Source organism: Macaca fascicularis, chromosome 18, assembly GCF_037993035.2.
Source record: "Macaca fascicularis isolate 582-1 chromosome 18, T2T-MFA8v1.1".
In the NCBI taxonomy this organism is placed as follows: domain Eukaryota; kingdom Metazoa; phylum Chordata; class Mammalia; order Primates; family Cercopithecidae; genus Macaca; species Macaca fascicularis.
In genome coordinates, this window is record NC_088392.1 from 75599005 (window position 1) to 75626454 (window position 27450).

The 27450-nt window shown below is 43.9% G+C and overlaps 2 pseudogenes; one reads left to right on the plus strand and one right to left on the minus strand.

Annotated features, from left to right (window-relative positions):
* Positions 1–6734: 6734 nt before the first annotated feature.
* On the plus strand, positions 6735–8091 carry LOC102146628 (mitochondrial nicotinamide adenine dinucleotide transporter SLC25A51-like; annotated as a pseudogene).
* A 12524-nt stretch (positions 8092–20615) lies between these two features.
* LOC135968200 (small ribosomal subunit protein eS17-like) lies at positions 20616–21145 on the minus strand (annotated as a pseudogene).
* Positions 21146–27450: the final 6305 nt, after the last annotated feature.

A 27450-nucleotide genomic window follows, 5' to 3' on the forward strand; every position in this document is an offset into this window, starting at 1 on the left:
TACCCAGCCCTTCCTTTCCCCACCTTTGAATTCCTGATCTTTCTTGAGCACCCAAGTAAAAAATCTCCTCCCTCAGGAAGCCTTCTATGATTGTTCCAGAACTCAGCAGCCACTTGCTCCCTTGTGGCCCCGATGCGCTCTGTAATACAATCTCGGTTGCAACTGCTGTGGATTTTATAAACATGTTTTTCCTATTAAATAAGAAACACAGGCTCCTTCTCAGTTTATTTTGTTTTCCCACTCCCCCACAGTGTCTGAAACCTGACAAATATTTGTTGATTTTGACAAAAATGTAGTTTGGTTGCAGTTGTGTGTTTGCTATGTTCCAGGCATTATGCTAAGCATGTTTCATAAACTAGCTCCAAATGGTATAAAAGTCCCAAGGTGGCAGAAAGTAATGTAAGCGGCTACGTATAAACAGTTCTGAGTCACAAGCAACAAAAGCTGCCTCTGGCCACCTTAAACAAAGGCAAGTTAATCAGAGGGATATCACAGCAGGGAGAATGGGGATCATAGAATCCATGGGAACTTGTAGACGAGGGCTTGGAAAACAGGAACCAACAGGGTCACAGATGCTATGCAACAGAATCCACGGCCAAGGTCACCCACCAAAAACAGTCGAGCTGAAGCAGACTGCTGCACCCGGAGCTGTCTGACCTTCAAATGTTCACTGCATCTTTGTTTCACCAGCTCAAGGCTCAAAGCATGGAGAGCCAGTAACTGATTGGCTGAGCTTACATTGTATGCCCCAGGTGGGCAGTGAGGAAGCCTTGACCTTCCCTTCTCTTCCACAGGAGGAGCTGGGAGTAAGAAAGAGGTTTCACCCGTGGGGAATCCTCCCCCGGACAGAGAAGGGAGTGCTGAGAGGAGGAGAGTGCTGCTGGCCAACAAGCAAGATGGCACCTGCCTTCCACAGGTGGACAGGAAGAGCTCCACGAAGCGGGTGAGATGCCAACAGTCAATGCAGGATAAGTCTAGTTTTGAAAGGGGCAAGAAAACAGAAAAAGCTGTGGGGAATCACTTTGGCGGGGGCGCAGAGACAACACTGGAAATGTGTGGACGGGGCAGAGCCATAGGCAGGCTGTATGAGGGCCGTTGGGCTCTCCTATCTGGCTTCTTCCTGGCTGTTGTTGGAGTTTCTCCTCCTCCCTGCACTTCTGGGCTTAGGGGAAACACCACGCCACACTGTGTACAATGTGGCACCCTAAGTAGCAATTGAGGGGGACAGATGATGAAACCCAGAAGCGGGGGTCAGTTTACTCCCCACGGGATGAATTCTGACCAATGAGAAATAGAAGAGGGAGAGAGCTAGACAGGCTCTCCTCCTGTCTCTCTCTACTGTGCACCTCTGCCAGGCCCAGTTTCTCCTAGTAGCCCACCTGGACAAGTCCAGGGTGCAGATACGCCGCCAAGCCCGTGCGGGGTTTCTTCCCGGTGAAGCAGTACCAGGCAGTCACACATCACTCTAGGTTACTCCCCATCTCGCTCTTCATGTTCTTCTTTGTTGCCATGAATTTGCATGTCTCAAAGCATAAACCATCAGCATGTTCATCTTTGCTTCAGGATCTGTGTATGGAGATACTGGACTGAGAAAGGACCCTTTGCATGGAGCAATTAGTGAGACGTGGGAGATACGTTTGAATCCTGCAGGCAAGGGGAAATTATTATCAATTCCTTTTTTTTTTTTTTTTGAGAAGGTGTCTCACTCTATCACCCAGGCTGGAGTGCAGTGGCATGATCTTGGCTCTGCCTCCCGAGTTCAAGCAATTCTTCTGTCTCAGCCTCCCAGGTAGCTGGGATTACAGACACGTGCCACCACACCTGGCTAATTTTTGTACTTTTAGTACAGACGGGTTTTCACCATGTTGGCCAGGCTGGTCTCAAACTCCTGACCTCGAGTGATCCACCCGCCTCAGCCTCCCAAAGTGCTGGGATTACAGGTGTGGGCCACCATACCTAGCTTATTATCAATTTTTAAGCACAAGAACAAGGCAGCAATCTTTTTTTTTTTTTTTTTTTAATGAAAATCTACCTGCTAGCAGTAAACGGAAAGAGCGGAATGAAAAGAAACGGAAGTGGCCATATGGGTGGAGGTGGGGGACATAGAAGAGGAATGTGCAGTGAGAATGAAGAAAGGGGACTCAGCTGAGATTTCAAACAAAGAAACATGACTTAGTGACTAATTGGATGCAGATGATCAAGGAAATTGTAGACTTAAAATTTTCTTTCTGAGAATGAAAAAAAGAATGGTTAGATGGAAGATGAACCGACGGGAGAGGAAATCATGAGCACAGTTTGATTGTTGTCATTTCGATGTTACCAGTTAGTCAAATGGCAGTGTTAGAAAAACGGCTGGAAATTCAAGACAGATGGAGATTGTGGCTGAGGCCAGAGAATCGAGTCTTCTCTGTGTGACCTCAGAGTCACTGATGTGCAGGAGCTCACCAAGTTGAGACTGTGCAGAGAAAGGTCACAGAGAACTGAAGTGAGAGCAAGACAAGACAAGAGGGCTTCTAGAAAACAGCGGGAGCCTTCCCCGAAAAGGGGATCCAGGATTGACCTACTGAAGGTGAGAGCTGGAGTAGGGACACTTGAGGAAGGACAAAGGACAAAGGAGGAAAGAATGGTCATGATGAGGACACCAGAAAGTTACAGAGAAGATAAGTGACATGCCCTTTGCTGAGCCATTACTATGCCAGCTGCTTAATCCTCATATGCAAGGTAAATTTTTGTGTTTTTTTGAGGCAGAGTTTCACTCTTGTTGCCCAGGCTGGAGTACAATGGCTCAATCTCAGCTCACTGCAACCTCTGCTTCTCGGGTTCAAGCTATTCTCCTGCCTCAGCCTCCCAAGGAGCTGGGATTACAGGCTCCCGCCACCATGCCCGGCTAATTTTTTTGTAATTGTAGTAGAGATGGGGTTTTGTCATGTTGGCCAGGCTGGTCTCGAACTCCGGACCTCAGGTGATCCATCCACTTCAGCCTCCCAAAGTGCTGGGATTATAGGCGTGAGCCACTGCGCCCGGCTTATGCAAGATGAGTATGATTCCCATTTTCTGGGTAAAACCACAGAGATTCACAGAGGCTGGCTAACCGGCTTGAGTTTGCAGAGCTAAAAAGTGTACTTTCATTTTTGCTGTATCATAAATCAACCCCAAACTTAATGGTTTAGAGCAGCAATCATTTATTTTCCTCAAGATGATTCTGTGTTTTGCCAGCTAGACAGGCTCAGTTGGATGCTTTTTCTGCTGGCCTTCCTGGGCTCCTTCACGCGTCTGCAGTCAACTCTAGGTTCAGGATGAGTGATTTAGGGGAAGCCACAGCCTGGATGCATGGAGCTAAAACACAGGAGTCCTCCATCGTCAAAGGAAGCTGATAGATCAAGAATTAGAAATTTAAAACAAAATTAGAATTAGAACAAAATATCCAAAATATCAAGAATGCAGAGTGTGGTCGAGAGCGGTTGCTGACAGCACATCATAATGACAATAATGATCAGAGCAGGCAGCTCCCGAGCGCATGTCATGTGCCAGAGACTGGGCCCAGGGCTTCTGTGCTTTGTCTCACTGAATGCCCACAGCAGCCCTAGGAGATAAGGTGGGCTGATTAGCATCGTTTTTCAGTGATGAAACAGGCACGCAATGCCTTAAGTAGCTTAATCAAGATGAATCCAGGCAGAGGGGTGTGGAGTTTGGAATTTGGAAGAAAGGTTTGATTTAGTGATTTTGCTGATACGAAGAAGAAACCTTCCACAGGTAAGGTGGGCAGGAACTGATTCTAAGATGCTAAAGGTCGTAAACATGGATGTTGATGTCACTAAGAATAATGATGGATAATAAAGTGTAAAATAAAAAAAAGAAGTTAAACTTAGTCGTGAAATATTCAATGAAATACAGGATGTGAAAATATTATACAATCCTGGGAAAACAGAAAAATTAAAGACCAACCCAGGAGAGGACATAGTACAGGGATAGGCTAGGTTATACTGCAGTAACAAAGTAGTCTGAAACCTCTGAAGCATAAAACAACAGAGATCTCTTTCTCGATTATTGTGGGTTAGCAGTGGGCTCCGTTCACTGTTGTAACTCAGGGATCCAAGCTGATGGAACCTTCATTTCAACATATGCTTCCAACTGAGGCAAGCAAAGAAGTAAGTCCCACACTGGCTCTTAAAGTTTCTGTTTATATTCCATAGGCCATGGCAAGTCACCTGGTCATAACTAACCTCAAGAAACCATGATAGTGGGGTCCTATTATGTGTCTGTAAGTAGAGGAGAACCAGAAATATTAGGAAAATAGTGCTAATGAGGACCACTGAGAAATTCTCATAGACTATGCTAGGACATTGTCGGGAGACACATGAGAGCTGGAACTCAGGTCTAGGAATTCCAGCTGAGCATGGAGAAGAAGAAATGGAGAGCAAGAGAGACGGGGATGGGCAAGATCAAGCCATGCCAGCATCCAAAGCACAATCAGGACCGCTCTCCACAAGGTAGCTGTTCAGATGGAGTTTGCGGCAAACAGGGAAGCTTATTATTGGAGCAGCTTGGGGTTCTCTTGAGGACCCCAATTCAGGAAACCCTAATCCATGCTAGGATGGGGAGGTTCTTTTCCTTCTGCTCCAGACATTCTCCAAGTGTGTCCTGAGACAACGCACTACCAATTCCAGGTGTGGAATGAGAACTTTACTAGGAGCAAGAAGGGCCTTAAGAAAGAAGTGAGTCTACAGTCATGTTATCTAGAGGGCCCAGGTCTCTAGAGCTGAGCCTTTGCCGGGGGCTCTTAGGGAGATCATTTATAAAAGCAAATATTTCAGTTGTATCTACGCTACACTCATCATTATAATTCTGCGATAAGTTTCGCTTTTGTGTTTCCTGACAACTAAGGGCTGCAAGGTTTTCATTTTCTAATGAAAGAAAACATGGATATTTATCTGCAGAGACAAACACTGAAGCATAAATAATTTCAGGAGTGAATGTATTTGTGGATTATCAGCATAATGGACAATACTTTTAGTTACAGGTTTCCAAGACACAGTGCTATTCAAACAGATTCTCATATTAACCTTCTTTAGAGCCCAGGGCACAGCTTTACATCTTTATTAACTCAGGGAGGGCTTTGACGAAGAAAAGAGACTGAGATAATGAGGTCAGGCTTGTTTGTTTTTTGATTATCTACATTCCTAAGGTATCTAGGACCTAAAGAATCTCAAAGAATGCATCGATTATTTTTCTATTAGATTGACTTTCTTAAATATCAGATGTTTCAAGTGAGCTGATACCAGATCTTAGTTAATCTGTGCCTGAATTCCATAAGTACCAATAATGCATCACTAGTAGCAGAGCAGAAGTTATGCATAGCTCTGGAACTCACACATAAAATGCGAGGGAGAAGCTGGGACCACCCTAGATCCATTGTAATGAGAACCATCAGTGCAAGGCAGACCTTCTTAAATTTCAGTACAGACGTTAGACAAGGAAGCAAAACGTATGTAGTGGAGAAAAATAAACATTTCAAGAGCTAAGCAGCATATGCCTTTCCTCTCTGATTTAGACCAAAAATGACCTCCCTTCAGAGCCAGAAGGACAAACGAAGCAGCCAAGGATTGAAAATAAAATAACCCATATGGAGCGAAGGAAAAGAAGAGTTAAAAGAAGGTCACATACCACATGTGTTGGTCACAGTGTCACAACTTGTTCCAGGGCAGCTTAATGTACTCTTCCTTGGTTGCCTGCTCATTGAGCTGGAGGTTTTGTTTGATATGTGACTTCTAATTGACTGGCCATTTTTCATTAACATTCTGCACAGTTTTGATTCAATAGGTAATTAGTACTGTGAAAGATTGGATTTTAATTATGAGATGAAGAGTCCATCATTTCAATAAGGGTATTTGTGTTCTCCAAAGCCTGCATGTAGCTGACCCAGGGCAGAAGACACTGCTGGTTGTAACCCTGCCTTCCTTCCAGGTTGAAGACAGGCTGCTTTGAGGGAAGAGGAGCTCTTTTTCACCCTGGGGGCGTGAATCTTGATAAACTGAAGTTGGTCAAGGTAATTCTATTCTGTTTGCCAGTGATTGGCTCAGATACAAGCTCGTTTTCTAATCAGCATTATTGAGGTATGTTTTATGGATAAGAAAATGCAGGAATTTTAAGTTTGCAGTTTGGTAAGATTGACAAATGTAAACAATTGCAGCCACCCCCATATTCATGATAGAAAACATCTTCCTCACCCTTGGAAAGTCGCCTACTATCTTTTGTAATCAGTTCCCAGCCACCTATTTCTGGAAACCACTGTCTTGCTTTATGTCACTACAGGTTAGCCCTTTTACATTTTTCATATAAATGGAATTGTAGGTGCCTGCATGGGCCCTGGCTCACTCACTGGCCTGCGGGATGCCTTGGCAATGGGAAATCCAGTTATCAAAATTGACTCCAGAAGAGAGAACCTAACAGAACAATAACAATGGAAGAAACTGGGAACATTATCAAACAGCTATCATCCTGCAAAACTCTAGGCTCAGATGGTGTTACAGGTTAAAAAAAAAAAAAGCCCTTCATGAAAAAGAAAGATCTTTTTTTTTTTTTTTTTTTTTTTTGAAACAGAGTTTTGCTCTTGCCCAGGCTGGAGTGCAGTGGCGCGATCTCGGCTCACCGCAACCTCCGCCTCCCAGATTCAAGCGATTCTCCTGCCTTAGCCTCCGGAGTAGCTGGGATTACAGGCATGCGTCACCACACCTGGCTAATTTTATATTTTTAGTAGAGACAGGGTTTCTCCATGTTGGTCAGGCTGGTCTCAAGGTCCTGGCCTCATGTGATCTGCCCGCCTCAGCCTCCCAAAGTGCTGGGATTACAGGCGTGAACCACTGCACCAAACAATTTTTTTTTTTTCTGAGACGGAGTCTCACTCTGTCATCCAGGCTGGAGTGCAGTGGCGCGATCTTGGCTCACTGCAACCTCCACCTTCCTGGTTCAAGCAATTCCCCTGCCTCAGCCTCCCAAGTAGCTAGGATTACAGGTGCTCCCCACCACACCTGGCTAATTTTGTTGTATTTTTAGTAGAGACAAGGTTTCACCATGTTGGCCAGACTGGTCTCAAACTCCTGACCTCATGCAATCCACCCACCTCAGCCTCCCAAAGTGCTGGGATTACAGACATGAGCCACCGTGCCCAGCCCCAGAAAGATTTTAAGCAACATGATGGATTCGGAAGCTCATGAAAAGAGGCCACCAATACTAACATCTTCGAAACAAGATATATCGCCTCATATTATAAATGTTGATGAAATGAAGCATGACTTGTGTGGCTGCTGTGCAGCCTTCAACACGTAGTAATCACATTTCCCATTCAGAAGGTCCTCTTTCAACAACAGCTGTATGCCATCAAAACCCGGGATGCAATACTTCAGTTGAGAAGGGATGGATTTCGAAACTTGTATCCTGGAATCCTTCCCTCATTGATGTAAAAGATAACTAGACTTGCACTTATGTTGATCTGTAGGAGGATTTATCCTGCCTTCTCCACAAGTGTGTCAGTGCTCTAGAGTTTGCAACCTGTGTCGTGGCAGCAGTGCTTGCAGGGACAACAGAAGCAATTTTCACTCCACTGGAAGGAGTTCAGACATTGCTTCAAGGCCACAGGCATCATGACACATTTACCAGCACTTATAAGGCTTTCAAGGCACTGAAATTCCATGGAATTGGGGAGCGTTGTTGAGGCTTGCTGCCCATTCTTTTCCGGAATGGACTCAGCAATGTCTTTTTTTCTTTTTTTTTTGGCCTGGAGGTGCCTTTAAGGAGCATCTATCTACAGCAACGACTCCCAGTGCTCATTTGGTCAATGATTTTCTCTGTGGAAGACTATTGGGTGCCATGTTGGGATTCTTGTTTTTTCTAGTTAATGTTGTAAAAACTAGCACACAGTCTCAGACTGGTGGGGAATTTCAGTCTTTCCTCAAGGTTTTCCAAAACATCTGTCCGGAATGGGACAGAAAACTGATAAATCTTTTCAGAGGTGCTCATCTGAATTACCATCGGTCCCTTACCGCTTGGGGCATAATCAGTGCAACTTAGGAGTTCTTGTTAGAGGTTATATGAAGAAAACCATCAGTTAAGTGCCATTTATTAACTGAATAGACCTTCTAAGAAGAATGCGGTTTGGCCTCTTTTGTAATTGGTCACAATAAGTTGGTGTCATGACTCCAGGCCACAGTAAGTTATGGGCAAGGCTGTTTTCTTTTTTTTTTTTTTTTTTTTTTGAGACGGAGTCTCGCTCTGTCGCCCAGACTGGAGTGCAGTGGCGCTATCTCGGCTCACTGCAAGCTCCGCCTCCCGGGTTTACGCCATTCTCCTGCCTCAGCCTCCCGAGTAGCTGGGACTACAGGCGCCTGCCACCTCGCCCGGCTAATTTTTTTTGTATTTTTAGTAGAGACGGGGTTTCATTGTGTTAGCCAGGATGGTCTCGATCTCCTGACCTCGTGATCCGCCCGTCTCGGCCTCCCAAAGTGCTGAGATTACAGGCGTGAGCCACCGCGCCCGGCCTGCCCACTCTTAATGGGTAATAAATGATGACACCAGGCCACCAACTGGGCCCAGTTCAAGTACATGCTCAGTAATGGTAACAAGAATAGTTCACAATTTTCTTTAACACTTTACAATCTACAAAGTTTTTTTCTACATTCATTCTCTCATTTAACCCATCTAGTGTTAGTGTTCCTGTTTTATAGATGAGAAAACAGGCTCAGTGGAATCCCAGTAGCTAGTGCTGTTTAAATAGCGATAGGATAAATAGGTCATTGTATTCGTATTCTGTTGTGTGTAACAAATTGTCACAAACCAGCAGCTTAAAAGGACACTCATTTATTAACTCACAGTTAATAAGGTCAGAAGTTTAGGTGAGCTCATTTGGGTTCCCTGCTTAGGGTCTCAAAGGCTGGGTTCTTCTCTTTGAGAAGGGGGAGAATCTGCGTTCAGCCTCATTCAGCTCACTGGAAAAACTCAGTTCCACATGGCTGCGGGGTGAAAGTCCCCATTTCCATGCTAACTGTTGTCTTGGGACTGCTCTCAGCTCCTAGAAGCCACGCTCTGGTCCTCCTCACATGTGATCTCTTCTATCTTCAAGCCGTCAACAGTGAGCTGTGCTTACACTTCAAATCTCTTTGACTTTCCTTCTACCGCCAGCCTGAGAAAGCTTTCTAAGCTTAAAGGGTTTGTGTGGTTAGATTAGGTCCACTCACAGATTCTCTCTTTGACATATAGCATAACGTAATCCCAGGAGTGGTAAACATGTTCTGTTTTCAACCACAAGGAAGAGGGCCCCGAGGATTACTCTTTTGGCCATCTCTTCTCTCTCTCTTTCTCTCTGCAGGGTGAGAATGCTTAATGTGATAGACAGAACTCGGGAGGCAGAGGTTGCAGTGAGTCGAGATTGTGCCATTGCACTCCAGCCTGGGCAATAAGAGGGAAACTCCATCTCAAAAACAAAAACAAATTGTAGTGCGCGCGCACACACACACACACACACACATATATACATAATCGAATATTATTCAGACTTACGAAGGAGGAAGGGAATTCTGACACGTTATGGTACAACATGGATGAACTTTAAAGACAGAATGCCAAGTGAAGTAAGCCAGACACAGCAGGACAAATACTGTGTGGTTTCACTTATCTGAGGCACCTGGAGTGGTCAGATTCCTAGAGACAGGAAGTAGACTGGTGCTTACCAGGGGCTAGAGGGAAGGAAGAAAGGGGAGCTATTGTTTAATGGGTACAGAGTTTCAGTTTGCAGTGATGAAAAAGCTCTGGATGGCGGTGATGACTGCACGACGGTGTGAACGTACTTAATGCCACTGCACTATACACTTAAAACAGTTACAATGGTAGATTGTATGTTATTTATATTTTACCACAGTAAAAAGTACATACATTCTTTTACAATTTGATGTGTTTTGCCAAACTGTCCTCCAAAAAAGTTATACTACTTTACCATCTTTCCAGTGTCTTAGAAAACTGAGTCTGATACATAGCTTACATGTGAATAGTCTATTGGGGGTTTGCTGTCTTGAGAGAGCAAGAAAGAGGGAAAAAAGGAAATAAGAAGGAAAGAGAGCAAATTAAAGAAATGTTTTACACAGCTGGTCATAGCTTCTTGCAAAACCTCAGTTGCTTTGCAATGAGAGTGTTTCTGGAAATGTCATAAGGAACCACTGTGCCTTGGAACAGTCTGTTGGAAAAAATGAGGGGGAGAAATTGCCAGCTGTTGCCTCCCATTGACCATGGGGTATTAACTTCCCTTTCCTTGCAGGTAGAGGGCAACTGCTAGGGAAGCTAGATCCACATGCCAGAGGCTGGCCTTCAGAGGGGAAGCCAAGATGAGCTGCAGTGCTAAGAAATAAAGCTACTCTTTTTTTTTTTTTTTTTTGAGACGGAGTCTCACGCTGTTGCCCAGGCTGGAGTGCAGTGGCGCGATCTCGGCTCACTGCAAGCTCCGCCTCCCGGGTTCCCGCCATTCTCCTGCCTCAGCCTCCTGAGTAGCTGGGACTACAGGCGCCCGCCACCGCGCCCGGCTAATTTTTTGTATTTTTAGTAGAGACGGGGTTTCACTGTGGTCTCGATCTCCTGACTTTGTGATCCGCCCGCCTCGGCCTCCCAAAGTGCTGGGATTACAGGCTTGAGCCACCGTGCCCAGCCGAAATAAAGCTACTCTTGTGGTATCTGGAGCTTTTGCAAGCCCCCAAAGGCCTGGGAGGCAGGTGGAGACAAGCCAAAATAAGAATGTGCACTACCAGTGTATGAGAACAGCTACTTCCTCTCCACTCTCACCCACATTGACATATTGTCAACATTATAATAAAGTGTTGCCTTTGCTAACATTGTAATAAAAAGTATACATAGTTATTACATTTGCATTTTGTATTGCATAATGCTAAGAGGTGTTAAGTAATAAATTCAGTCAGGCGTGGTGGCTCACGCCTGTAATTGCAGCACCTTGGGAGGCTGAGGCGGGTGGATCACCTGAGGTCAGGAGTTTGAGACCAGCCTGGCCAACATAGTGAAACCCCCTCTCTACAAAAAATACAAAAAATTAGATAGGCGGGGTGGCACATGCCTGTAATCCCAGGTACTGGGGAGGCTGAGGCAGGAGAATGGCTTGAACCCAGGAGGCAGAGGTTGCAGTGAGCCGAGATCTTGCCATTACACTCTAGCCTGGGCAGCAAGAATGAAACTCCCTCTCAAAATAATAATAATTGGGCCAGGCATGGTGGCTCATGACTGTAGTCCCAGCACTTTGGGAGGCTGAGGCAGGCGGATCACCTGAGGTCAGGAGTTCGAAGGCAGCCTGGCCAACATGGTGAAACCCCGTTTCTACTAAAAATACAAAAAATTAGCCAGACGTGGTGGCGCACGCCTGTAATCCCAGCTACTCAGGAGGCTGAGGCAGGAGAATCACTTGAACCTGGGAGGCAGAGGTTGCAGTGAGCCAAGATCATGCCATTGCACTCCAGCCTGGGCAACAGGGGTGAAACTCCATCTCAAAAATAAATAAAGAAATAAATAAAATAATAATTAAGTAATTAAGTAATTGCCCATATGTATGTTTTCTTTTTTGAATAACTTGTATGGCTACTTTTCTATGAGGATATTAATTAATTATTAATGTGCAAGGGTTTACTGTCTAAGCAATATTAACACTTTGTCATGTGTATCAGGAAGAGAAATGGGAATCACGAGTCCTGGGCCCCTGCTCTGGTCATATGAAAACAACAATGTTCCGCTGACTGCTTCCACTTAGAGGGAGAGTGAAACTGCCCAAGTCTGAGATCTGACTCCAGTTAAAAGAAACCTTCATTTCAAAGCTTTAGCCTGTTCTTTCATGTTGCCAGGATGGAGATTTGGGATTCAGGTCCCTTTTGTTTTGTAAAACACCATAGGAGCCCTTTGGCTGTGATGAGTTCTCCCGCAGGTAATCTGCACAGGCCAGAGTTACAACAAAGAAAACCAAATTTCCCTGCTCATGATAATATTTTTTAAAGTAACGATGCAACCCTTAAATTTTTCCCTAATAGAGAAGCTGGGAAGATGAGGTTGTGAGATGGCCTGGACTGGACGGGAGAGTCGACAGAGGAGAGGACGGGGTCTTGGCAGGGAGAGAGGTTCAAGCAAAACGACGGGAGGTCGGGCCATGAGGGAACTGGTGTAGAACGTGGTTTCTTGTCCAGGCGCGGTGCCTCATGCCTGTGATCCCAGCACTTTGGGAGGCTGAAGCTGATGGATCACTGGAGGTCAGGAGTTCGAGACCAGCCTGGCCAGCATGGTGAAACCCTGTCTCTACTACACACACACACACACACACACACGAATGTGATTTCTTTGTAGTTGTAGGTGGAGAAATTGTACAACAGGGGTGTGTTCTGTTGCACTTCAAAACCTCACTCCGCTGAAATCGCCTTGTGTTAGAGAAGTCCCGTGGGATAAGGCAGGAGGTGAGTCACTTCAAAACCTCACTCCGCTGAAATCGCCTTGTGTTAGAGAAGCTCTGTGGGATGAGGCAGGAGGTGAATTCAGAGTGAGGAGGTGAAGAAGAAGAAAGGGGCAAATTGCTGCCTGGCCCCTGAGAGGTCCTCAGGCCAGGGATTCTGAACAAGAAGTGAGCAGGGACCATGGTGGAACCCTCCAGGAGACGCTCTGGAGATGGCGGCAGGCACAGACTTCCCATGGTAGGTGAGGCAGATGGGGTGGGGACCGATGCACTTCAATTTGATCTTGTAGGAACAAGGGGTTTTTAAAGGAAGGTGGATTTGAGGACATCACCTTGATCGCCATTCAGTCACATGTATCAGAAATACCTTCCTCCTTATTGCGTGTCTTTTAACCTCCAGCAAGCTCTAATTCCCTGGCCCTGGTTGCAATTGACAAGTTCACCTTCTGGCCTCTCTTTTCTTTGCCATTGACTCTGTTCACTTTTATATCAGTTCATATAACATTCAACTGCATATAAAAGAAAATCCAATACAATCATGGCTTAAACACACAGGTGTTTGTTTTCTCACACAGAAAAGCTCCATAGGTGGCTAGTCCAGGACTGATAAGGACTTTCCAGAAAATCTTCGGGAACCCAGGGTATTTCGTTCTTTCTGCTCCATCATTCTCGCTTAGAGGCTTCACCTGAATATCACTCAGGGCCCAGTGTGACTGCTGGAGCTTCAACCACCACGTCTGCATTCGGGGCAACAAGCAGGAAAAGAACGAAAAAGGCGTGACTTCCAGATTCAGCTTCTGCTAAGTTAATTTATTTCCAAGTTCCACATTTTTACTTACATCTCTTTGGCCAGCATGTGCCCTGGCCTGGCATCAAGGGAAGCTGGGCAATGTAATTTGTTAGGTGGGGGATTTATTCACACGAAATAAAATCAAAGTTCCTTACCTAAGCAATAATTTCAAGGTGAATAATTGCCAGGTAGGCAAATAGCAGTCTCTGCCATAGCTCTATGACATTATCCCGTCCCTAAATATAGGACTTGTCCAAGGGTCTTCCTCTAACCCCATTCCATCTCCTCTCAACACCCACCCTTCAGTCTTTCTGCTCAAGACAGTAACTTTTCTTGTCTTTCTTTTTTTTTTTTTTTGAGACACAGTTTCACTTTTGTCGCTCAGGCTGGAGTGCAATGGAGTGATCTCTGCTCACTGCAACCTCTGCCTCCTGCGTTCAAGCGATTCTTCTGCCTCAGCCTCCCGAGTAGCTGGGATTACAGGTGCATGCCTCCACACACACCCTGCTAACTTTTGTATTTTTAGTGGAGACAGGGTTTCACCATGTTGGCCAGACTAGTCTCGAACTCCTGACCTCAGGTGATCTGCCCACCTTGGCCTCCCAAAGTGCTGGGATTACAGGCATGAGCTACTGCACCTGGCCCCATTAACTTCTTTGACATCCTGTGTCTGGTATCTCTTTCAGTCTCTCCTGTAAACTGTTGCCAGGTGCATCTCACAGAATTACCCCCAACCTCAGCCTTCCAGGTAAGTTGAAACTCTCCTGCCTGGCTCTGACCCCCTGCAACGAGGCCTGACACACCTTTGGTGTCTGTTCCCAGAGTCCCTCTGTGCCTATGATGACTTCTAGCCCAACGGAGCTTCTGGTTTGTTCCAAATATATTTTTCCTTTCTAGCCTATTTTTTCTTTACTTGGAAAGCCCCTACTACTAATTTCATCTGGTGAAACCATATCCATCTTTATAAAGGCGGTGTAATCATGGGAGGACAGAGCTAACAACAGGGTACCACAGCAGGGAGGGAGCCAGGAAGATGTAACCCTGACCGCTCTCTGTTCCTCACTCCTCTATCTCTTGCTGGTGTCTCTGCAGGCTGAATCCACCAGATGCAAGCTGGACAGGGAGCCTGGGTGAGGCATTCATGGGGATCCTCCTGGGGCAGGGAGCAGGCAGAGGAGGACAGAGAAGGAAGCTGGGGGCAGGTGGAGAATGACCAGATGAACAGGCAGTCCTGAAGATTTAATTTAAATGTTTAACCGTTGCTTGCTGTTCTCTCCCACCTGTGGTGCAATTATTTGTCCCACGTAAAACTCATGTTGAAATTTAATCCCCAAAGTTCCATTATTATTGTTATCATTATTGAGATGGAGTTTCGCTCTTGTCACCCAGGCTGGAGTGCAATGGCGCAATCTCAGTTCACTGCAACCTCCACCTCCTGGGTTCACGCGATTCTCCTGCCTAAGCCTCCCAAGTAGCTGGAATTACAGGTGCCCACCACCACCATGCCTAGCTAATTTTTGTATTTTTAGTAGAGATGGGGTTTCACTATGTTGGCCAGGCTGCTCTCAAACTCCTGACCTCGGGTGATCCAGTCTCCTCAACCTCCCAAAGTGTTGGGATTACAGGATGAGCCACCACACCCGGGCCCTCAAATTCCCATTATTGAGAGGTGGTTTTTGTTTTGTTTTGTTTTGTTTTGTTTTTTTGACAGAGTCTTGTTCTGTCACCAGGCTGGAGTGCAGTGGTGTAATCTCGGCTCACTGCAACCTCTGCCTCCTGGGTTGAAGCGATTCTCCTGACTCAGTCTCCCGAGTAGCTGAGACTACAGGCATGTGCCACCACACCCAGCTAATTTTTGTATTTTTAGTAGAGACAGGGTTTCACCATGTTGACTAGGATGGTCTCAATCTCCTGACCTCGTGATCTGCCCACCTCAGCCTCCCGAAGTGTGGGATTACAGGTGTGAGCCACCGTGCCCGGCTGAGAGGTGGGGTTTTAAGCGGTGATTGCCCTGCCCCACCTTGGGACTCCGCAGACAGTCTCCACCAGATGTCCTTGACCTTGGACTTCTCAGCCTCCATAACTATAAGGCATGAATTTGTCTTCTTTATCAATTACCCAGTTTCAGGTTTTCTATTACAAGAAACAGAAACAGATTAAGACACCCCTTAACATTAAATACAAGAGTGCAATTGAGCTATCCACTGGGGTGTAGACTTTATGGTTTCCAGGACAGACTAGTAGGAAGTTTGAGTTATGTATCAGTAACTTTTTAGTGATGGTGTGTCAAGCAAAAAGAACCAACACATTGATGAACACGTTGTTTCTTCTCCCCATTCCCAAGGCTAAGTTTTGGATAAAAACGTCAGTCATTTAGTTAGAAAGTTAGGGGGTGTCACATGAAGAAAGGACCTGATTACTTGCTGACGTGAAATGAAATGTAAACATACTTGGGAAATGTAAGCAGTTTTCTTTATTCAGGTGTAAGGGTGACCTTTAATCAAAGTACTATTTAATGTTAGGCAAGGAAAAAAAAAGAAATGATTAAACTGTAAGCAAGAGAGATACCACTTTAACTACCGTGTTTCCCTGAGTGTTTGGGGCATTTAGTTTTGTGCCAGAAAAGAAGCCATTGAAGAACTCCATCTCCATCACTTCCTAGGATTTAATTAAATTAACTCACATCTGACTACTAAATAGATACTTTGCAAGGGAGCAAATCATGAAGACAGGTAACAGAACAAGGGAAAGCGAATGGCAGAAGGGTGGTAGGTGGCTCGAGGGCACTAACGTGGTGCTCTTTCGGGGGCCTCCCAAGTGTTCCAAAGGGGCAAAGAAATAGACCTCACAATTCCTAGTTTGCATCACAGAGCCAGTTCCGGGCCCCACCTGGGACAATTTCTCCATCTTCTGAGACTGTTACTGCACAGCCTGCTCATTTCTGAGCAGAGAGAGGAAGAGGGAGGAAGAGGAAATGGACATGTCCTCAAATCTGTTCATTTTCCTGCTCCCTGATTTCTAGCTAAAGGAAGCCGTCAGGGGAAGCAGTCCGCCTGTCCTGAACCTATCAGTGTTAGCAGTGGTGATCCCTACAACCTCCACACAAGTCGGCTTGCCTTATCTTTTGATAAAAGCCTCAGCAAAGCAAAGCAAAGCAAAGCAAACTAACCCAAAGTCTTTCTCTTTCAAGATAACAAGGCAAACTTTATCAAGACTACAGCCAGGGGCGCAGTGTGGCTCTGATTTCTGGAGGCGTGGGCTGGACCCCAGCAGGGCTTTGTGGTGCTGTTGACTCCTTTTACCACATCTTCTCAAAAAACCTCCAGCTCCTGCTTTTACACTGCTTCCTCCAGGTTCTTTTGAACTTTGTAAAAAGCAATCATCACCTGTACATATTACCCTTAACCCTTTAAAAGGGAACAGTTTTGGAGAACTTGCTCTGGTGGTAGTTCCCGATGTCCTGACCTTGCTGCAGTTCTATCGGAACTGTAAACTCTGGGATGACTTTAGGTAGCAGTGGTGGCTGGAGGGCTTCATTGCAAGGCTGGGTTGGAATGAACATATTGGGTGTGGCATGGGAGTGAGAGGAAGACCCAAATCAGGAGACTGAGGCACAGGAGGGAGCAGGAGTCCCGGGCTGCGTACGGAGGGGGAGGGCAGGCATTCCTCAGAACTTGACACTGTTTCTAGAAGGGACGTTTGTCCACTGACTCACACCGAGGCTCGAACTATCTAAATCTCCCCTCTTTCTCCTCCTTTCAGGTTATCAGCCATGGTTCCTTGACTTGCATCCCAGGATAGAATACTAGGAAGCTCTGGTACTCTGGCTTCCCAGGCTGGATTACTTGGGGATATTCTCATAATAGAGGCAATAAAGTGGACCCAGAACAGGCCTTGGATGGCCCAAGCTCAGATCCCCACCCTCCCCCTTACTGTCAGTTCCACTCAACATCTCTGAACTGCAGTTTTTTTAATCTGTAAAATGGGATCCCTAATGCCTGTCTGGAAAAGTCGTTATCATTAAATATAACATCCTTAAGTACCTAATATATAGTAGATAATCAGGAAGTTATTTTTGTTATTACCTCTGTGTTATTTTCTCTCTGTATCTGTATTTGATTCTATGTTTCTAGCTATGTGTTATAGCTATATCTACATGAATCTATATATGAAGTAAACTTATGTTAAAAGCTTTATTGAGATATAATTTATATACAATTAAATCCATTTATTTTTTAAGAGTACAACTCAATGACTTTTAATAGTAAATTTACTAGTTATGCAACCATTGCTACAGTAATGTTAAAACATTTTTATCACCCCCGTAAAAAAACCTCATAGACATTTGCACTCACTAGAGTAAATTCTTCACCAAGATGTTTACACTCATGAAAAGTATTGTTAGAATTTTCTGTGAACCTTTTTTTTTTTTGAGAGGGAGTCTCACTCACAATCGCGGCTCACTGCAACCTCCACCTCCTAGGTCGAGCAATTCTCCTGCCTCAGCCTCCCGAGTAGCTGGGACTACAGGCGCCCAACACCACGCCCAGCTAATTTTTGTATTTTTAGTAGAGACAGGGTTTCACCATGTTGGCCAGGATGGTCTCGATCTCTTGACCTCATGATGTGCCCACCTCAGCCTCCCAAAGTGCTGGGATTACAGGCGTGAGCCACCACACCCAGCGAAAAAAATTTTTAAGTGATTAGTTTTATTTTGTCTTCATGTGAGATGATGAACTTAATACAAACTCCAAAGGGAAAAAGGAGTGTACAAGTGATGTCTCCCTCAGGGTTTCTTTCAGTTAACATTGGTTGCCTCTAAAAAGAACTGCTTGAAACCCCAGAGAGATGGACCTAGATTTTAAACTCAAGGACATATGCTGATTTTTTCAGATTCTTTTTCATCATCTAGAAGTGTGCTGTTCAATAAGGTAACCATTACCTCCTGTGGCTGGCTTGCGAACACTTGCAATTTGGCTAGTGTGACTGAGGAACTGAATTTTTAATTTAATTTTAATTAAACTAAGTTTTAAGACTGATAATTCAGTTATTGAAAAACTCGAGTACGTTTGCAACTTGGATATATACATCTACTTTTTTGTATCATAAACTTCATTAAATCTTAATGCAGATCAAGCTTTTCCAATGAAAATTTTATGTCTGAATTGCAGTGAGCTGGGACAGTACATTTTAGATATATTGGGTTAAATAAAATATCATTAAAATTTGTTTTGTCTGTTTCTCTTTACTTTATTTGAAATACGGCCTCTAGAATATCTAAAATTACCCACATGGCTCCCTTTATCTTCCTATTGGACGTGCTGCTCTAGAGAGATAGCATATGTTTTTTCTCATTTTATCTATTATTATGGTGAAATATACTAATGTATTTTCTAATATATATATATATATTTTTTTTTGCATTTCTGGCATAACCACCACTTGGTCATGGCATTCTGAATTATTTACCATAATTCTTTATTCTTTACTTAGCTCCTTTGGCTTTAATATTCATATGTAAGATTGGTCTTCAGTTTTATTGGGCTGTCATCACACATCTGGAAGCTGTTCTTGTCTAGTCTTGAAATTGTTTAAATAACATAGCAGATATTGTTCTTTGGGCCTGGCGTGGTGGCTCACGCACTTTGGGAAGTCGAGGCGGGTGGATCACTTGAGGTTGGGAGTTCGAGACTAGCCTGGCCAACATGGTGAAACCCTGTTTCTACTCAAAATACAAAAATTAGCCGGGCATGGTGGCTCACGCCTGTAATCCCAGCTACTCAGGAGGCTGAGACAGGAGAATCGTTTGAACCTGGGAGGCAGAGGTTGTAGTGAGCTGAGATCGTGCCGTCACACTCCAGCCTGGGCAACAGAGCGAGACTTCGTCTCAAAAAAAAAAAAAAAAAGATATTGTTCTTTGTAGAGTGGTGGAATTTCCCTCTGTAAACTTCTGGGCTGTGTGGTTTTGGGGATATTGAGGGGTGAGGAGAGAATAACCTTGCCAACTTTGTGAAGCATACACATACTTATTTTTTGAAACATAAATTATATACATTAAAACAAATAAGGGATTATATCTTAAGTGCATAGTTCTGCATTTTTACATACTTACACCTGTATAACTATAACCCAGTCGAAATATACATTTCCCATACCCCAGAAGTTCTCAATACTTTCCCAGTCAGGACCTTCCCCAACAGATGTGACTGCTATTCTGACATCCATTACTAGGAATTAATTTTGCCTGTTCTTGAATTCATATAAGTAAGATCATATATTACTTCTGTTTTCTTTTCTTTTTTTTTCTTTTTGGGACAAAGTCTCTCTGTCACCCAGGCTGGAGTGCAGTGGTGCGGTCTTGGCTTACTGCAACCTCCGCCTCCCGGGTTCAAGCGATTCTTCTGCCTCAGCCTCCTGAGTAGCTGGGATTACAGGCATGTGCCACCATGCCCAGTGAATTTTTGCATTTTTAGTAGAGACAAGGTGTCACCATGTTGGTAAGGCTGGTCTCGAACTCCTGACCTCGTGACCCACCCTCCTCGGCCTGTGAATCACCACACCCGGCTACTTCTGGTTTCTTTCATTCAACATAATGTCTGTGATTCATGTTAAATATAAAAGTAATTTATTCTTTTTTATTGCTGAGTAGCTTTCTACTGTATGAATATCCATAATTCATTTGTTCATTCTCCTACTGATGGACATATGGGTTATTTCTAGTTTACTGCTATTATGAATAGAGTTACTATGAATATTATTATACATATCTTTCTATGGACATAGGCACTTATTTTTCATGGGTATATACCTAGGAGTGGAATTGCTGGGTCATAAAGCAGGTGCGTGTTTAATTGTGGGAGATACTGTCAAATAGTTTTCCAATTTATACGAGACCAGTCACATGAGAGAGTTCCAGTTTCTCTATATCTTCACCACTATTTCGTATTATTAGGTATTTTAATTTTAGCTTTTCCTGTGAGTATGTAAAACATTTTGATTTTAGTTTCATTTTCCTGATGAGTAATACATGCACCTATTCAGGCATGTATTGATTTTTGGATGCCCTCCTTTGTCTTTTACTTATTGATTTATGAAAGTTCTTTATTTTTGTGTAAATCCTCTGCTTGAGTATGTGTGTGTGTATGTGTGTGTGTGTACATATATATATATATATATAGCTGAGTAGCTGGCATTACAGGCATGTGCCACCATGCCCGGCTAATTTTTGTATTTTTAGTAGAGACGGAGTTTCCCCATGTTGGCCAGGCTGGTCTCAAACTCCTGAATGCAGGTAATCCACCTGTCTCAGCCTCCCAAAGTACTAGGATTACAGGCATAAGCCACCACGCCCAGCCTTTATTATATATATTCTATATGTAGAATGTATATAGACATATATCAGAAAATGTTTTCCTTTTTTTAAGGCTGTTGTCCCAGGTTTATTGAAAATATTACAACATCGCAGAAAGATTCAAATACTCCCCGAGGCATTTTGAAATTCATGCCAACTGTAGGCTGAGTGACCTGCAGGTTGGACAGACTGCCGAAGTCCAAAAGCTTCAGCATTTCCTTAGTGTCAGGATCTACTTCAATGATCTCCTATCCAGGGCTGAGACCTCGGGAACGTAACTGTCTCTCCTTTCTCTCTCCTCCTCCTGCAGCTTGATGGAGATACCTCTCACTGGGCCCCTCGGAATCCGCTTCTTCAGGTGCGTGACTTAGCCTGCCATCTTGTTGTGGAGCTACTTGCTGGGGATAATGGTGACCCCTTCACACACGCGCTAGTTCTTGTGGAAGTCGTTGCCCAGGCACGTGTTGTACTTTTCTGTGATGACCCGGGCCATCTTCTTCACAGTTTTGGTGCAAACGCAACTCATGTTGGCAGGTCCTTGGTAAAAGAGCTAGAAAATATTTTCTTACCTCAAGATCCTAAACATGCTCTTCAGTTCTATTCTAGAAGCTTTACTACTTCACTTTTCACATTTAGGTCCAGGATCTATTGCATATTTGTAAATGATGTAAGAGGTCATGATTCATTATAGATGTAGACACAAATGCAGATACAGATAGAGATGTTAGAGATATCCAATTGCTACAACATTTATAGAAAAGACTCTTTCCCCCACTAAACTACAGTGTTGCCTTTGTTGTAAATCAAGTGATTGCGTTTTGGATATATTTCTAAAGTGTTTTCTTCCTTGTGGGTCAATTGCATCTTCTTTGCATCAATATCTCACGTTGATTAATTAACATTATAGTAATTCTTAAAGTCTAGTAGTGTATGTCCCCTAAATTTGTTTTTCTCTTCTTGATTACTCTAGGTCCTTGGCATTTCCATACACATTTTAGAAAAGCTTGCCAACTTCCACAAAATCCTTTTGGGATTATGATTGGATTGCATTGAATCTACACATCAACTTCGGGGAACTGACATCTTATCAGTATTAAATTTTCTGATCCATAAATACGGTATGTCACTCCGTTTATTTAAGTATTTTAAAATTTCTCTCGGAACATTTGTTTTCAGTGTAAAGTTTTAGTGTAAAGATCTAGAACATTGTTGTTGATTTATTACTATCTATTTAACTTTTTGATACTAGCATAAATGGCATTGCTTTTAAACTTGTTTTCCAATTATTTGTTGCTAGTATTTTCTTTGTATACAAGTCTTAACACTTGCAGATAAAGATAGATTTACTTCTTCTCCAGTCTTTACTTTTAAAATTTAATTTTCTTGGTTTATTACATTAGCCAAGACCATCAATAAAATGTTGACTAGAAACTCTAACAAGGGACACTCTTTTCTTATTTTGAAAATTCAAGGGAAATGTTAAAAATTTAATAATCAATTATTAGCCAGGCATTTTCAAGATGTATTTTATCTGATTTAAGAAGTTCCTTTACACTTGTTTTGAATTTCTATCATTAAAAAGTGTTGAAGTTTATTACATCATTTTTCTCATCTATTGAGATTCTCATATAAGTTTTTCCCCTTTATTTTGTTAATGGCATGAATTATATCAATTGGTTTTCAATGGTCAATTTAACCATACCACCTGGTATATTCGTGAGAAATATTGATCTGTGACTATCTTTTCTTCTACATTACCACTTCTCAAACAATATGAGAATCTCACAACAAATAAATTCTCATTTATTCCTTCTTATTTTTTGTGGCATTGTAGCCAAATATTCCCCTTTTTATAGTTATAAAGCTCATAAACCTCATTATTATTGTTCCTTTTGAACAATACATTTTATAAAAACTTTATTTTTAACATTTTTGGATTTACAGAAAATTAAAAAGATAGTAGAGAGTTCCCATATGCACCTTACTCTGTTTCCACTCTCATTAATGTATTACTTTAGGAAGTCACATTTGTTACAATTAATGAACCAACGTGGATCCATTACCATTAACAAATTCTGTAATTTATTCTGATTTCTTGAGTTTTTACCTGCTGCCCTTTTTATGTTCCCATTCAGGATACCACATTGCATTTACTTGTCATATCCCTTTATGCTGCTATTGGCTGTGGCAGTTTCTCAGACTTTCCTTGTTTTCGGTGACCTTCACAGTTTTGAGGAGTGCTGGTCAGGTTTGTTTTTTTTCTTTTTTGAGATGGAGTCTCACCCAGGAGTGCGGTGGCACAATCCTGGCTCACTGCAACCTCCGCCTCCCGGGTTCACGTGATTCTCCTGCCTCAGCCTCCTGAGTAGCTGGGATTACAGGCACACACCACCACACCCAGCTAAATTTTGTGTATTTTTAGTAGAGACAGGGTTTCACTACGTTGGCCAGACTGGTGTTGAACTCCTGACCTTGTGATCTGCCTGCCGCAGCCTCCCAAAGTGCTAGGATTACAGGCGTGAGCCACCACGCCCAGCCTGGTCAGGTATTTTGTGGATGTCCATCTATTGGAATTGTTCTGGTGTTTTTCTCATGATTAGACTGTGGTTACAGATTTTTGGGAGGAAGACCACAGAGGTCTGTTATATGTTTTTTGCAGGATTCCCCTCCTCCAAGTGGAATCTGTCTCCCAAGCTAAGTGAGATTGTGAGAGATTTTTACTACTGCTTTCTAGCTTAATCCTGTAGATTCACCCTCTAGTCTAGCACTCAGGAAATGGAAAGCCTGACATTCATTTGGTTCCACTCTAGGTCTAAACCCATTAAGCCCATTCATATGGCCATAGAAAACTCTGCTTCTATTTTGTTCCTTCAGCAAATTCCTCTGCCTAGGCCAGTCCTAGTCCTCAGCCTGTGCCCAGACTTGACATCTACCCCTCAGTGAAGAAAACAGGGACATTCTCAGCACACACTAAAGTGGTCTGTTCCTTTTTAGCATTTAGTTCCATTCAATTTTTCTTTCTAATATTCACAGCTTTCCAATGCCTAGAACCACAGTGAATGGACTGAAATCTGACTCTTCCACTTATCAGCAGTGTGACCTGTGACTTAGGGTTTTCTTTTTTGGTTTTTTTGGTCTTATTTTGTTTTGTTCGCGATGGAGCTTTGCTCCTGTTGCCCAGGCTGGAGTGCAATAGTGCAATCTTGGCTCACTGCAACCTTCGCCTCCTGGGTTCAAGCCATTCTCCTGTCTCAGCCTCCCGAGTAGCTGGGATTACAGGCATACGCCACCACGCTGGGCTAGTTTTGTATTTTCAGTAGAGATGGGGTTTCTCCATGTTGGTTAGGCTGGTCTTGAACTCCTGACCTCAGGTGATCTGCCCACCTCAGCCTCCCAAATTGTTGGGATTATAGGTGTGAGCCACCGCGCCCACCCAGGGTTTTCATCTACAAGATAAATATAACCATAGCACCTACTTGCTACAGTTGTGGTGGTGAGCATATGTAAAGCATTTTGGACTGTGCAAAGCTCTATAGGTATTAGTCATGACGGTAATGATGATAGAACCCTCTCATTGTTTCTGAGAGGCCAACCCATGGCAGTTCCATGAACATGCTGCCCCACAGCTGGAGCTCTGAAGCTCTCACTGTTTCCCTACAAAGAGTTACAGCATTTTCAATTCCCACATGCTATGGTTTGAATGTCCCCTCCAGAACTCATGTTGAATTTTTTTTTTTTTTAGACAGACTCTCGCTTTGTTGCCCAGGCTGGAATGCAATAGCGTGATCTTGGCTCACTGCAACCTCCGCCTCCTGTGTTCAAGCTATTCTCCTGCCTCAGCCTCCTGAGTAGGTGGGATTACAGGTGCGTGCCACCACACCCAGCTAACTTTTTGTATTTTTAGTAGAGACGGGCTTTTACCATGTTAACCAGGATGGTCTCGATCTCCTGACCTCGTGATCCACCTGCCTCAGCCTCCCAAAATGCTGGGACTACAGGTGTGAGCCACGGCGCCCAGCTTCATGTTGAAATGTAATTGCCATTGTGACAGTATTAAGAAATGGGACCTTAAAGAGATGATCAGGTGATAAGGGCTCTGCTCTCATGAAGGAATTAATGTCATTATCTCAGGAATGGGAGATTCATAAGTTGGGGAGTTCCGCCCACTTTTTCTCCCTCTCTCCCAGGGTCTCTCACCACATGATGCCCTTCTACCATCTTACGATGCAGCAAGGAGGCCCTCGCCAGATGCAGCTCTTAGTCTTGGACATCCCAGCTTCTGTGAACCAAATAGATCTCTTTTTAAAAATAAAATTACCCGGCCTGTATATTCTGTTTTAGCAGCAGAAAATGAACAGGGTGGCTGAGTTTGAGTATCATTGCACCTAGAACCCCGAACCAGGCTTCTCTAGCTCCACCCTCATGCTCAGTTGCTGACTACACATTCTCTCTAGGGTTTCCACTATCCCTTCAACAATCTGGCTTCTGTCAGAGGCCACACAAATTCATTCAACAAATTTACTCATGTGTGAACCCCAGTGATTAATAAGCTCAAATTGTTTGCTAGGTGTCTCTCTAGCCGCTGTGCAAATCCCTGGGCACAAATGTTTGTCCTGGAGACAGGATACTGGCCAACTTCACTCTCTTGAAGCCATATTCCAAATGGAAATTGGAGGAAGGGTCATATCCTCCCGCTCCCACCAAACTAATATACCCTGTTACAAAAGAATATGGTTACTCAGTCTATCAGCTTTGCTTTGGATTCAGGATGTTGCACAACATACTGGTGAGATGTTAGAGGGAAAAGAAGAGACAAGTTAGATACTAGAAACCCTCCAAGAGGAATTATTCTGAAGAGGGATTCTTCTGTACTCTACAATTATTAGGGCCTTAGGCTTGAGAGTCAAGTGAGTTGATATATGTAAAGCACTTAAGGCAGTGACAGGCACATAGTAAGAGCTATGAAAGTCTAGTTATTTATTTATTTATTTATTTATTTATTTATGTATTATTCTTATGTATTTATTTATTTTTTTTTGGGAAGGAGTCTCTCTCTGTCACTGAGGCTGGAGTGCAGTGGTGTGATCTTGGCTCAGTGCAAACTGTGCCTCCCAGGTTCACGCCATTCTCCTGCCTCAGCCTCCCGAATAGTTGGGACTATAGGCGCCCACCACCATGCCTGGCTAAATTTTTTTGTATTTTTAGTAGAGACGGGGTTTCACCTTGTTAGCCAGGATGGTCTTGATCTCCTGACCTCGTGATCTGCCTGCCTCCCAAAGTGCTGGGATTACAGGCATAAGCCACTGCGCCTAGCCAAGTCTAGTTATTTTTAGCTCCATGCTTGGCATCACTGCCCCCTGTCCTGCCACCATGGGAATGTGGGCCCATCCCAGCACAGCTTCCTCCCACCTGCTGCCAAGGCTGCTTAGGTTCCACACCTGAGTCAGGCACCAGTCCCGAATGCCCCATGTTCAGAGAATATACTTCCACTCCCCATCCCCATGGCAGCCATTAGGGTAGTTCACAAATACTCTACTTTGCCTTCTTCAGGGACCTGGTAGGGTTTTAATTCCTCATGTCTTTTGATGTCCCATGTGGGCAGGCAACTCTTTTGGCCAACAAAACCTGGCAGGAGTTACTTGTGTTGGTTCCGGATGGAAGTTCTAAGAGGCCGTGTGTCAGTCGCCACACTCCCTTATCACTGCTGCAGCGATTGTGTCCAGCCGGAGCCTCCATCAGCCCAGGATCCCGAGAGATGGCACTGAGCTCTGCCCCAGCTGACCTGCACTGATGTGTGGTGTCAATGAAAACAAACCTTTAGTGTATGAGGTCCCTGGATTTGGGGGTTGTTCCTACAACATAATAAACCTGCCATGAATGACACACCCCTAATGAGGCTTGAATGAAATGTGATAGGCTTGGGTTAAATCCCACACACTGGGATTGAGAAACGGGAGACTCAAACTAATGTTCATCCTTCTCAACACAGTGCAGGTCCCTGTGTCATCTCAGACATATGTGAGTATATCCCTGTCCTTGGGGAGCCTTCCACAGGCCCCCATTACAGCACTTCCACACAGGTGGCTGTTTGCTGCCCGTCTGATTCTCTTCTACAGTTATGAGCTCCTAAAAGGCAGCAATGATATATTTTTACCCAACTAGCCAACGGACTTTTTGTTTGTTTGTTTTTAAGATGGAGTCTCGCTCTGTTGCCCAGACTGGAGTGTAGCGGCAAGATCTTGGCTTACTGACACCTCCGCCTCCTGGGTTCAGGTGATTCTCCTGCCTCAGTCTCTGGAGTAGCTGGGATTACAGGTGCGTGCCACCATACTTGGCTAATTTTTTTATAGTTTTGAGTAGAGACAGGGTTTCACCATGCTGGACAGGCTGGTCTCGAACTCCTGACCTCAAGTGATCTGCCTGCCTCGGCCTCTGAAGTGCTAGGATTACAGACAGGAGCCACCGCGCCTGGCCCGGTGAACTTTTAATCAAGTTTCTTAACAGGTCTGTGCCTCAGTTTCCTCATCTATAAAACAAATAATAATCATACTTAGCTCAGAGTTGCAGTGAGAATTTGATTGAATAAATGAACCAATACATTTGAATGGTAGTTAAATCACTATTAGGGCAGTGCCTGCCACATAAACCACTCTATGTAAGTGTTAGTTTTTATTTTATCATTTCTGTTTGAAGGACTCTTGATTCCTGAATTATCTGTGTAAACCATTGCACTCTGCATAGTCCCACCACTGTGCCTTACGGATGAAGCCGCTGTGGTTCAAGGGATAAAAGAGTCAAGAATGAGTGGTTCCAGGATTTCTGGCTTGGGGA